This window comes from Phacochoerus africanus, chromosome 12 (assembly GCF_016906955.1).
Source record: "Phacochoerus africanus isolate WHEZ1 chromosome 12, ROS_Pafr_v1, whole genome shotgun sequence".
Classification (NCBI taxonomy): Eukaryota; Metazoa; Chordata; class Mammalia; order Artiodactyla; family Suidae; genus Phacochoerus; species Phacochoerus africanus.
Window position 1 is genome coordinate 56,107,784 of NC_062555.1, and position 9,742 is coordinate 56,117,525.

Below are 9,742 nucleotides of genomic sequence, written 5' to 3' on the forward strand. Positions count from 1 at the left end.
ATATCACCAATGAATGCTCTCGGGCTCACTCCGTGAACCCTGAGAGCAAAACAAACAGAAGAGATAACCCCCACTTTCACAGATGCACAAGAGGAGGGGGAAGAGTGTGATTCTCTTCTTGAGAGACGGGAGCTCATGAAAGAATGAAGATTCTGAAGGCAACCAACATCAGAACACCACACTGTATGAAATCCCCCAGACCTCATCCTTGAGAAAAAAGTCCAATTATAGGCTATCATTCAAGGAGGTGCTTTTACTTATTCTCATTCCCAAATGAATTGGTGGTCCTGAGCCCAGATCAGGCTCTATAAGCCTCCCCATCCACTTTATACCCATTCAATTAGAAGATGCAAGTATTAATTATTTATAACAATTAAGGGATGGGCGATTCCCTTCATCTTTCTTTTCCCTTCCTGTCTTATCATCCGGGCAAACCTCTCTTTGGGGAACGGAAAGAGAATGCTTGTCATCACTTGCCTGTGGGTGAGGAGGAAGCTGAACCAATTAGCTGATGACAAGTTTTGGGATGTGCTCAGAATTTCAACTACGCAATCCTGTCCTGCATTTGTATTAAAAACAGAGACTTGTGTGCTTTAGAATCATTCTAGATAGAAAAGCATTTATCTTGAGTTGTTACTCAAAAAGTAATTTTCGACCTTTTTTTTTTTTTTTTTGGTATAGCAAAGTGTGGTGATTTAATGCAAACATAGAAATGCTTTGTAATTGTGCATAACACATCAAGATGGCCTTGCATATGTATCCACTGTCTCCACATTTAAAATATAAAACTACATTTGGGTAGTTTTCATATTATTAAGATGCAGTATGTATATGAGTACCTATCTGTAGATAAAAATTCTCTGCCCAAATTAAAAATATCGAAATACCACACTTGACTCATTTTTATGCTCTAGTCACAAAGTGATACTGAATAGAAACCTATTAGCATCTCATCAGGTTTCTTCAGATCATTGTTACAAATAAGAAAAAATACAGAAACATTTTAAAACAACATATTTCAGTCTTAAAATGGTCAGATTAACATAATTATAGCCTGAGGTTGCCAGCAGTGGCACATTTCTCATTTTCATGTGAATGCAGAGGTTCTAGCCGATCGCAAGCTAATAGGCTCCTTGGTCTAAATATATACAGTAAAATCTGCAGCAAATTTCTGAAGCATTAAGATCTGAACCCTGGAGATATCTAGTGAGTAATTTGCGCTGCAGTAGAGCAGATTTTTTTTTTTTTTTTTGCAGTTACACAGCTGCTAGGAAATATATTTTTAGATTTGCTTTTCAAGGCAAGCAAAAATGATATCCACTTCGTGGATATGTATCCAGAATGCTCCCTTGGTCCCTCTGGCAAGGAGTAGGGACCCACCTACAGAATGTTCCATTCAGTTGCCTTCCTCTTTGGAAGTGAACACAAGCAACAGCGCTAGAGGCTCATCTAGATGAAGACATCAGACTCCAACCGTGACTCCCAGTGCTTTAGAGGCGTGCTTCATGAGAAAAATGCTCTGAAGTTTAAGCTGTCGATTAGGTCCCTGCTATTCTGAATTACCTCATCACTGACAATCCTTACGATTTGTTGTTTGGGTTTTTCTTTGGCAGATCTTGCTATCATGTCAACGGCAAACAAAAAGAAACAGGTTCAAAGAGTTCAATCAGAACAAGGGAAAGCGTGACCTTTGATTTCGCAGGAAGAGGAAAAAAATAGAAAGAAAGAAATCAAGTACACGTGTTGATCCACCAACTGGGGGAAACATATTCTCTGGATTTCAAGAGTATGGAGGGACTTAGTGCTGCCTGAGAGACGGGAAGCGGTGCCCCAGCTAAAGGGTACACTTGACCTCCACACCTTTTATCTGAACAGGTCTTAATAAGTGGGCTCAAGAATGACGCACGGAACAGCTCTTCTTTTGGGCCGCATAACAAGATGCCAAAGGTCTGGAGGACTCTTAAACAAGAACTAGATTTTACTCTGACAGTCAAATGATTTATGTTTATCAACTGTATAATCTTTAGTGATGTTTTCATCTGTCCCCTCCATAACTTGGGCTTTATCTTAAAGCTTCGGTTTCTCCACCTTGTTCAATTATAAGAGACTGTCACCATTTTGGCCACATCTTCACACCAGCTGTACTATTACACAGTCTCTCTCTTTTTTTGCTTTTTAGGGCTACAGCTGCAGCATATGGAAGTTCCCAGGCTAAGGGTCGAATTGGAGTTGCAGCTGCCAGGCTACACTGCAGCCTCAGCAACACTAGATCTGAGCTGCATCTGCAAACTTCACCAAAGCTCACAGCAATCCCGGATCCTTAACCCACTGAGTGAGGCCAGGGGTCAAACCCGCATCCTCATGGATACTATGTGGGATTCTTAACCCACTGAGTCGCAATGGGAACTCCTCTTTAAGTCAATTTTAAGTTGACTTTTTTCATCCTAGTATCCATGAGGATACGGGTTCAATCCCTAGCCCTGCTCAGTGGGTTAAGGATCTGGCGTTGCCACAAGCTATGATGTAGGTCACAGATGCAGCTTGGATCTGGTATTGCTGTGGCTGTGGCCAGCAGCTGCAGATCCAATTCTATCCCTAGCCCGGGAACTTCCATATGCCGCAGGTGCAGCTGTAAAAAAGAAACAAAAATTGACTTTTTTCGTTCTTACTTAGTCTAGACAAACAATAATATTCATTAACTCTCAAGTTCTTGGTGCTACTTATCTTTCCAATGTTTGATACAGCAACATCATATAATCATTAAAATGTAAGAATGTATTTTTCTTTGTGTGTAGAAAATCACTGGTTCCAAGTGAAGAATAACTTTGAAAGTACTGTGAACAGGGATACGTGAAATTTTCCAAGGTTATTGTAGGAGCCATTTGCTTAAGCAAAGAGGCTGCCTTTTGCAAATAATGCTATACTACTACCCAACCCTTTTAAGCCAGGATTGCTTTATTCAAAGCATCTCATAATTTGAAGCAGCTGCTCTTTTTCAGTTGACTTGATGGCCTATTCTCCTTCAATAAAAATACTGGATAATCTAAATCTGGTTAGTTCAAAATCCATTTATTTTTGGTCCAGGCCCATGCATTTCCAATTATTGAGCTCTGGCCCCACTGCAGGTTGTGCTGCATCTGGACGGGAAGGGAACCCTGGGCGTAGTTAACAGCCACAATGGATGGCTCTGGAAAGTCAGATATAGAGGGTTTTCCTAAATCAACCAAGAAAACACACCTTGGGTAACCCAGTGGGGCGAGAACAAAAGCAGGGAGGTGCTGGAGATGGAGAAAGAGCTGGTCTGAGGAACTGGGGGCTTGGGTTCCAGCCTTGTTTTTGTCATTTCCTTATTTTGTTATCTTGAGCAAGTCACTCCATCCACGCTAGGCTTCCCGACTCTCAATTGACAGGTGAATGGGTTATAAAAGAAGACGTGTGAGACTTTCTTTCCACCTCTGAAACCCCAGGATTCCAAGTCAGCCAGGTCTGTTTCTTGAAGTAACATCAGTGACACAAATCTGGTGTATTTCCTGGACTACAAATCCGCAGGAGCAGGACAAGTGTCTCAGGAGCCAAGGTATCACTCCTGCAAATTACATGTTGACCCCATGGGAAAAAAAGCAGCACAGAGAGGAACTGGCTTAGCACTAGGTGATACATAGCTTTTTTTTTCTCTTTAAAAAAATTAACACGTGCTTTCCCCCATACACACACACACACACACACACACACACACACACACATGTGGATATATACATATATAAATATAAAGCATATATGTATATATACTTTTTAATATATATAAAAGTATATATATGTACATATATACTCATATATATGTAACACAATTTACATAAAAGCATTTATATAAAATGCTGAGAAACTTTAGAAAAATTGTAAAGAATAGTCCCCACATACATTCTACTACACTGTAATAGATAAGCAACAAGGATTCACTGTAGAGCACAGGGAACTATATTCCGTATCCTGTGATAATGGAAAAGAATATGGAAAAATATATTTCTCTATATAATTGAATCACTTGGCTGTACACCTGAAACTACCACAATATTGTAAATTGACTATACTTTAATTTTAAAAAAAGAAAGAAAAACAGGCTGGTTCCCTGGAAGCCATCTACAAAGGAGGATCTTGGGCCCAGGGAGCCCGTGCTGAGTGGCGCGATACAGTCTGGGCTACCCGACGGGGACCCGCAGAGAGACAGAAAAGCTAAACCCTAGGTAAAGGCAACACACAAGTGCAAAGGGTACAACCTGAAAATACCAGGACTTAAGCTCCCCATCAGAGGCAATTTCCGCTAACATCTATATTCACAAGAGCCAAGCCTGGAGATGCGGTTTGGATCTCAAAGGGCAGAGGGTGTGGTGTAAACCTCTGCTGGGCTCCCTGGCAATGCTTAACAACCCCAGCACCTGCCGACAGGAAGAGGAAAGTCCTGTTCAGATAGACTTTCCAATGGGTTGGTGGTTAGCCAGCCCTGGATTTTACGCAGCCATGGAGTTGGAAGCAAGTTGCCTTGATCCTGCCCCACAAGGTCAGGGCTGTGATAAGCAGCTGCATCTCTGCTGATGGTATTGGCAGTAATTACTTCGCATCGCAAATCACCAGGATACTTTTGCAGCCAAGCGGAGGTCTCAATCTTTGGGCGGGGGATTGGGGGTGGGGGTCGTTGAGGAGGGCACGTCTCTCTCTGCTTCTGGGGTGGCTCCGCGAGCAGCCCTGCCTCCAGAACCCTCCGCCTTCCATGTACACATTCTTCCTGTCCCTCTAACAGCTCTGCCAGAAGGGCAGCAGGCAGGCACATGTAGGCAGTCTCCATTCAAAGACACTTTCTCACTTCCAAATCAGGCTTGTGAATCAGCTCCCTGCCCCGTGAAAACGGTTTTTCTGAGTGACACAGCACATGAAGCAAAGAAGGCGGCAGGAAGGAGGACACGGTAGTTCCTCCGCAGTGCTTCTCGCGACCCGCTCGCTCTCTGACGTTGACTGCGTGCTTTTCACGCTGAGTTAAGTTGCAACCAGGTCCCTGGATTAAATTACCGATCTGATACTAGGCTCTGGATGCTACAGATCAAACAAAAACATTTCCAACATTGTACAAAATAATCTCTCTTGAAGCCAAATAAGCACTGCTTCTTTATATTATTATTTTCAAGCTAAGTTATCTGTATCTATAGACTCTGGACTTGGCGGCTCTTAGCTACTGGTCAGGAAGGGTACCCAGTGTGGGGTTCAAACACAAGAACTACAGAGAAGGTCAGCCTTGGGCTCAGTCCCAGCTTTGTTCCTTACTAGGGTGTGGTGTATCACTTAATTGTTCTCAGCCTCAGTTTACCAACCTTACAATGGGTATGAGAGTACCTATGCCCTAGGGTTATAATGATGACTACATGAACTAATATATATTATTTAGACCACACTGGTGAACAACTTCTCATCCATATTAGCTCCTCTATAAAATGAGATAAAGATAAGCAGATCCATGCACCCATGTACTTTTAAAGGGCAACAGACTGATTTAAAAGGACATTGCTCTTATTAAATTTCTTTAAAAGAAATAAATGCACATATGATGACTGAACTACTGTAAGAGTAAGACAGAAGCATTATCTCAAGTAAAAATAATTTCTGCCAAAGATTTTTTTCCCCAGGCAATCATTAAACCCAATATCACAGGCTTATGTCTATTATATAAAACTTGTAGATGTTTTTAAGGTTCTACATAAAGCTTAAATTGATCCTTCTTAAATAATTTTTTAAAAAATCATGATAAAAGAGCATATTATATTTAAAATATGTATTTTATTATATTTAAAAATTTCTTCCACAAGGGAGAAAACAACACCTAATTTTTCCCTTGAATGTTAAAGGACAAACACTAACTCCCACTCCCCCCTCCCCAGTTTGTACCACGCCTTCAAATTTTCATTTGTCTCAGAAACCGAAGGCAAGTCAACATCTTCGTGAAAACACCGAAAATTGTCACAAAACCCATAAATCAACGAGATCTGTCCTAGCAAACAATGTTGACACTTGAAGTCCTTTTCTAAATTATAAGGTTAAACAGAAACTAGATCACAAGATTTACAGACTGGAGACTGCCCAACGTAACTTAAGTGGATTTTAAAAAACAGACTAACCCCAATAACAAAGAAGCTTCCTTCCGAGCAGTGTGTAAGACGTTAAAGTCAAAACCGAGAATTTCACTTCCACACTGCACTGAAACGTTGACCGCCCTGGATGTCAAAGTGTGATTGCAGGACCAAGAAGATTCTGAAAATCACATTTTGTTAGAAAGACACAGTTCTTACCTTACATCTTCCACGGATCGTTTTCCTCTAGAAGAAACTTTCTAGACTCGCAGAGACCTTGAAACCACCCATCTCTCGAATGCTTCCAGTTCTGCCTGTCTTGATGGTAACTAAATGCAAGGCTTGGGTTTTTTTTTTTTTGTACAGAAGGAAGCTTTTAGTCAAAATATGTGGTTTAAAGGAGCAGTATCCACCCTTGTTAAAACTATTTCACGGACATTCAGAGGTTTTGTTTCCACTCTATGAAAGTTAAGTCTGAGTAGGAAGGCATTTTCCCTGTCCCGGAAATCAGCATAACTAAAAACCAATGCTGAGTTAACGAGAAATGTTTCTTCCATGTGTTCCGTCTGGCAGAAACTGCAAGCCATATCAAGGGAACACGTGATGTTTATAAATACAATATGGCTCATGTTGTCATAACCTCTCAATGACAAAAAGGAAAAAAAGCGCGAGGAAAAGCAAGCAGCTACACAGTAGGGAAGATGAGATCTGTATCACCAGGAGGCTGCCTATCAGATATGCATATATTACTCTTTCTTGCGTCTTAAAAATAAAATAGAGCTGGAAGCAGCAAGGAAGGAAGAAAATATCTCCCTTGTTCTGGATAGCCACTGTAATAAAACTGGTTTGGCAAGCTAACCATTTCAATAAGAGTCATTCCTTACAAACTGCAACAGAACCGTCGTTTCATCCTAAAAGGGGCATAATTAGGCACCTCCCTCATACTCCAGTTCCACAGTGTTAACTCAAGCAAATAACAGCAAGGAGGCAAGATGTCACAAAGCCTGCAACTGCTGTAAAAATTACAAATATCATTATCGCTTACTGACTCTACTAGACTGTATGGTCTGCGAGGGTAGTTATGGCTGTAGCGATCGCGTATGATAATTACCCTTCGGAATCTTGTACAAGAGCCTGAACCACAGCAGGGACTCAATGCCTGATGATTGGGTGAGTGAATTAGTGAAACTTCACAATCCCTGAGGCAGGTTAACTGTTCCAAAACCATCACTCCGATTTTATAAGTTTGGATGTGTTTGAAACACTGGCTACCAATTCAATTGAAAGGCTAGACGTGTCCTGCTGAGTGATAACTACTGTACACAAAGATTTGTCTTATTTAATTTGTCCTCCAGAGATCTTCTTGCTTTCCCCCACGGGTTCATTTAACTCTTGAAAACAAAATGCAGAAATGTGTGCATCTCCCAGTCACTTAGTTTAATCTGACAAATCTGTTATTCTCGTCTTAAATTATAGGGTAATTAACTGTGATAAAATTATATTTATAGGATGGGTAATTTGGTTAGAATAGACATTCTTATTTCTCATTTTGGTCAGGAATTACTCCTGGGATAAACAAGGGAATGCGCTGGAAACCTCAAAACGTTTACATGTGCAAATCACCGTCGTGGTCTTAGCAGAGAAGGCATTCACTCTAAGTTTGTGCTGACGTGAGCCCCTTTCCATCCAAGACACTTAAAGAGAATTTCCTCGAAGCAGGACAGTGTCCCAGGGAAATATGGAATAGGCCTGGGCTGTAGAAAAAAACTCAGGAGATGAACACCAGTCACTACAGTGCAGACAGGAGAAGGTGAGTGTGCTAAGAGGAGGGGGGCAGGTGAGGGGCCCTTGGAATCAGAGGAGGGACAGTGGTGAGAGGGGCTGGGACAAGAGCGGGGAGGGGAAGGCCTGATGAAGATGGTGGCTTTTGAGTTAGGTCTTCAGAAATGGGCAGCACACTGCTGGCCGGATTGTAAACTGGTGCAGCCGCTACGGAAAAGAGTGTGGAGAGTCCTCAAAAAAAAAAAAAAAAAAAAAAAAGAAGAATAGAAGAATAGAAATATCACTTGAGCCAGCTTTTCGACTTATGGGTATTTAATTTGAAAAGACAGCTGCACCCCCATGTTCACTGCAGCACTCTTTACAATAAATAGCCAGGAAATGGAAACAACCTAAGTGTCCCCCAGTGGATGAATGGATAAAGACGGGAAATATACACATGCATATACATACACACACACATACACACAGAATGGAGTACTACTCAGCCATAAAAAAGAATGAAATCCTGCCATTTGCAACAACATGGATGGACCTGGAGAGTATTATGCTAAGTGAAATGTCAGACAGAGAAAGATGAATACCAAATGATTTCACTCATAGGTGGAATCTAAACAAACAAAAACACAAGAATCAATGAACAGGCCAAATGAAACAAACAAAAAAAAAAACAGACTCACAGATAAAGAGAATAGATTGGTGGTAATTAGAGAGAAGCAGGGGTTGGAGGGAGGGTGAAATGGGTGAAGAGGGTCGACTGCATGATAACGGATGGAAACCAGATGTGTGGTGGTGATCACTCTGCAATGTATACAGATGCTGTACACCTGAAACAAATAACAAAAACAGGTGGTACATGGACACCGATCATGAAGACACGTGTGTGGGGAAGGACAGAAGTGACCACTGGAGTGAGGAGAAGGCCAGTTCTGGAGGAGGCCTGTCTGGCTTGGAATTGAGCTCCTCCACCTCTGATGAGCTGTGTGGCTTTGAGCATGTTCCCTAACTTCTCTGATCCTCAGCTTCCACATCTGAAACAGGGAGCATTAGCGCTCCTCTCCCACCAAGCTATTTTGAACCAAGTGAGAGTGATAACAAGCACAGTGCTTGGCACGGTACCCGGCACAAGGTAGGCATATCACGAATGTTAGTTATGAACACTTCTGTCACCATCGTGAATGAAGGGGACACTGGGGTGGTTGGCTCAAGGAAGAGCTTGAGTGAATGGAAGAAAATTAGCCAGGAGTGTTTTCTGACATTTCTATTTTTAAAGGATTCTCTTGTCTTCCATTTCTATAAGACCATTTCATCCTTCCCCCAACCCCCAACCTCTCTGCTCAACCAGAGCACCGCCCTGTAGAAAAGGGGGCTCTGAGTCCAACGGCCTGGCCACTCCAGCCACACGTACTAAATGGCATGATCTTCCTTGGCTTGCTTCTATTTTTTTTTTTTTGAGGGGGGGGGGGAATGGGGGGGTGTTTTCTTGGCCCAGTCAGAAAAGAACAGAATGGAGCATGTTAAATATAAAAAGATGCCAGGAAACAAGATGTATGATAGAAGCAAGAAGTGAAACATTTCAAAAAGGATATTTTACGAGCTCTAAAATCTTAAGAGCATCTTTTTTTTTTTTTTTTTTTAAACTTGCAAAACCTGAATGGAAATGTCAAGGAAGGGAGGCTGCAGGCTGAGTACAAAGAATCAGAAAGAACTGGGTTCAAATCTGATGTCTGACATTTTGTAGCTGTTCGGTCCTGGGAAAGATGTCAGTGGCCTCAATTTTATCATCTGTGAAAACTGAGTCAGTTTTCCTACTTTGCAGGGTTGTTGACTAATTTCAATAACATGTAAAG

At 41.6% G+C, this 9,742-nt stretch overlaps 1 protein-coding gene across 15 annotated transcripts in view; it reads right to left on the bottom strand.

Moving 5' to 3' along the window:
- The window catches only part of KIAA1217 (KIAA1217 ortholog), a 460,197-nt gene that overhangs the window by 89,961 nt on the left and 360,494 nt on the right, over positions 1–9,742 (bottom strand). Inside the window, exon 1 of one of the 15 annotated variants that reach the window (XM_047755383.1) lies at positions 6,333–6,713. The exons of the other annotated variants lie outside the window; for them this stretch is intronic. The gene's annotated coding sequence lies outside the window, so the exon portion shown is untranslated. Of the gene's footprint in view, positions 1–6,332; positions 6,714–9,742 lie in introns of those variants that run through there. 15 annotated transcript variants of the gene reach the window in all.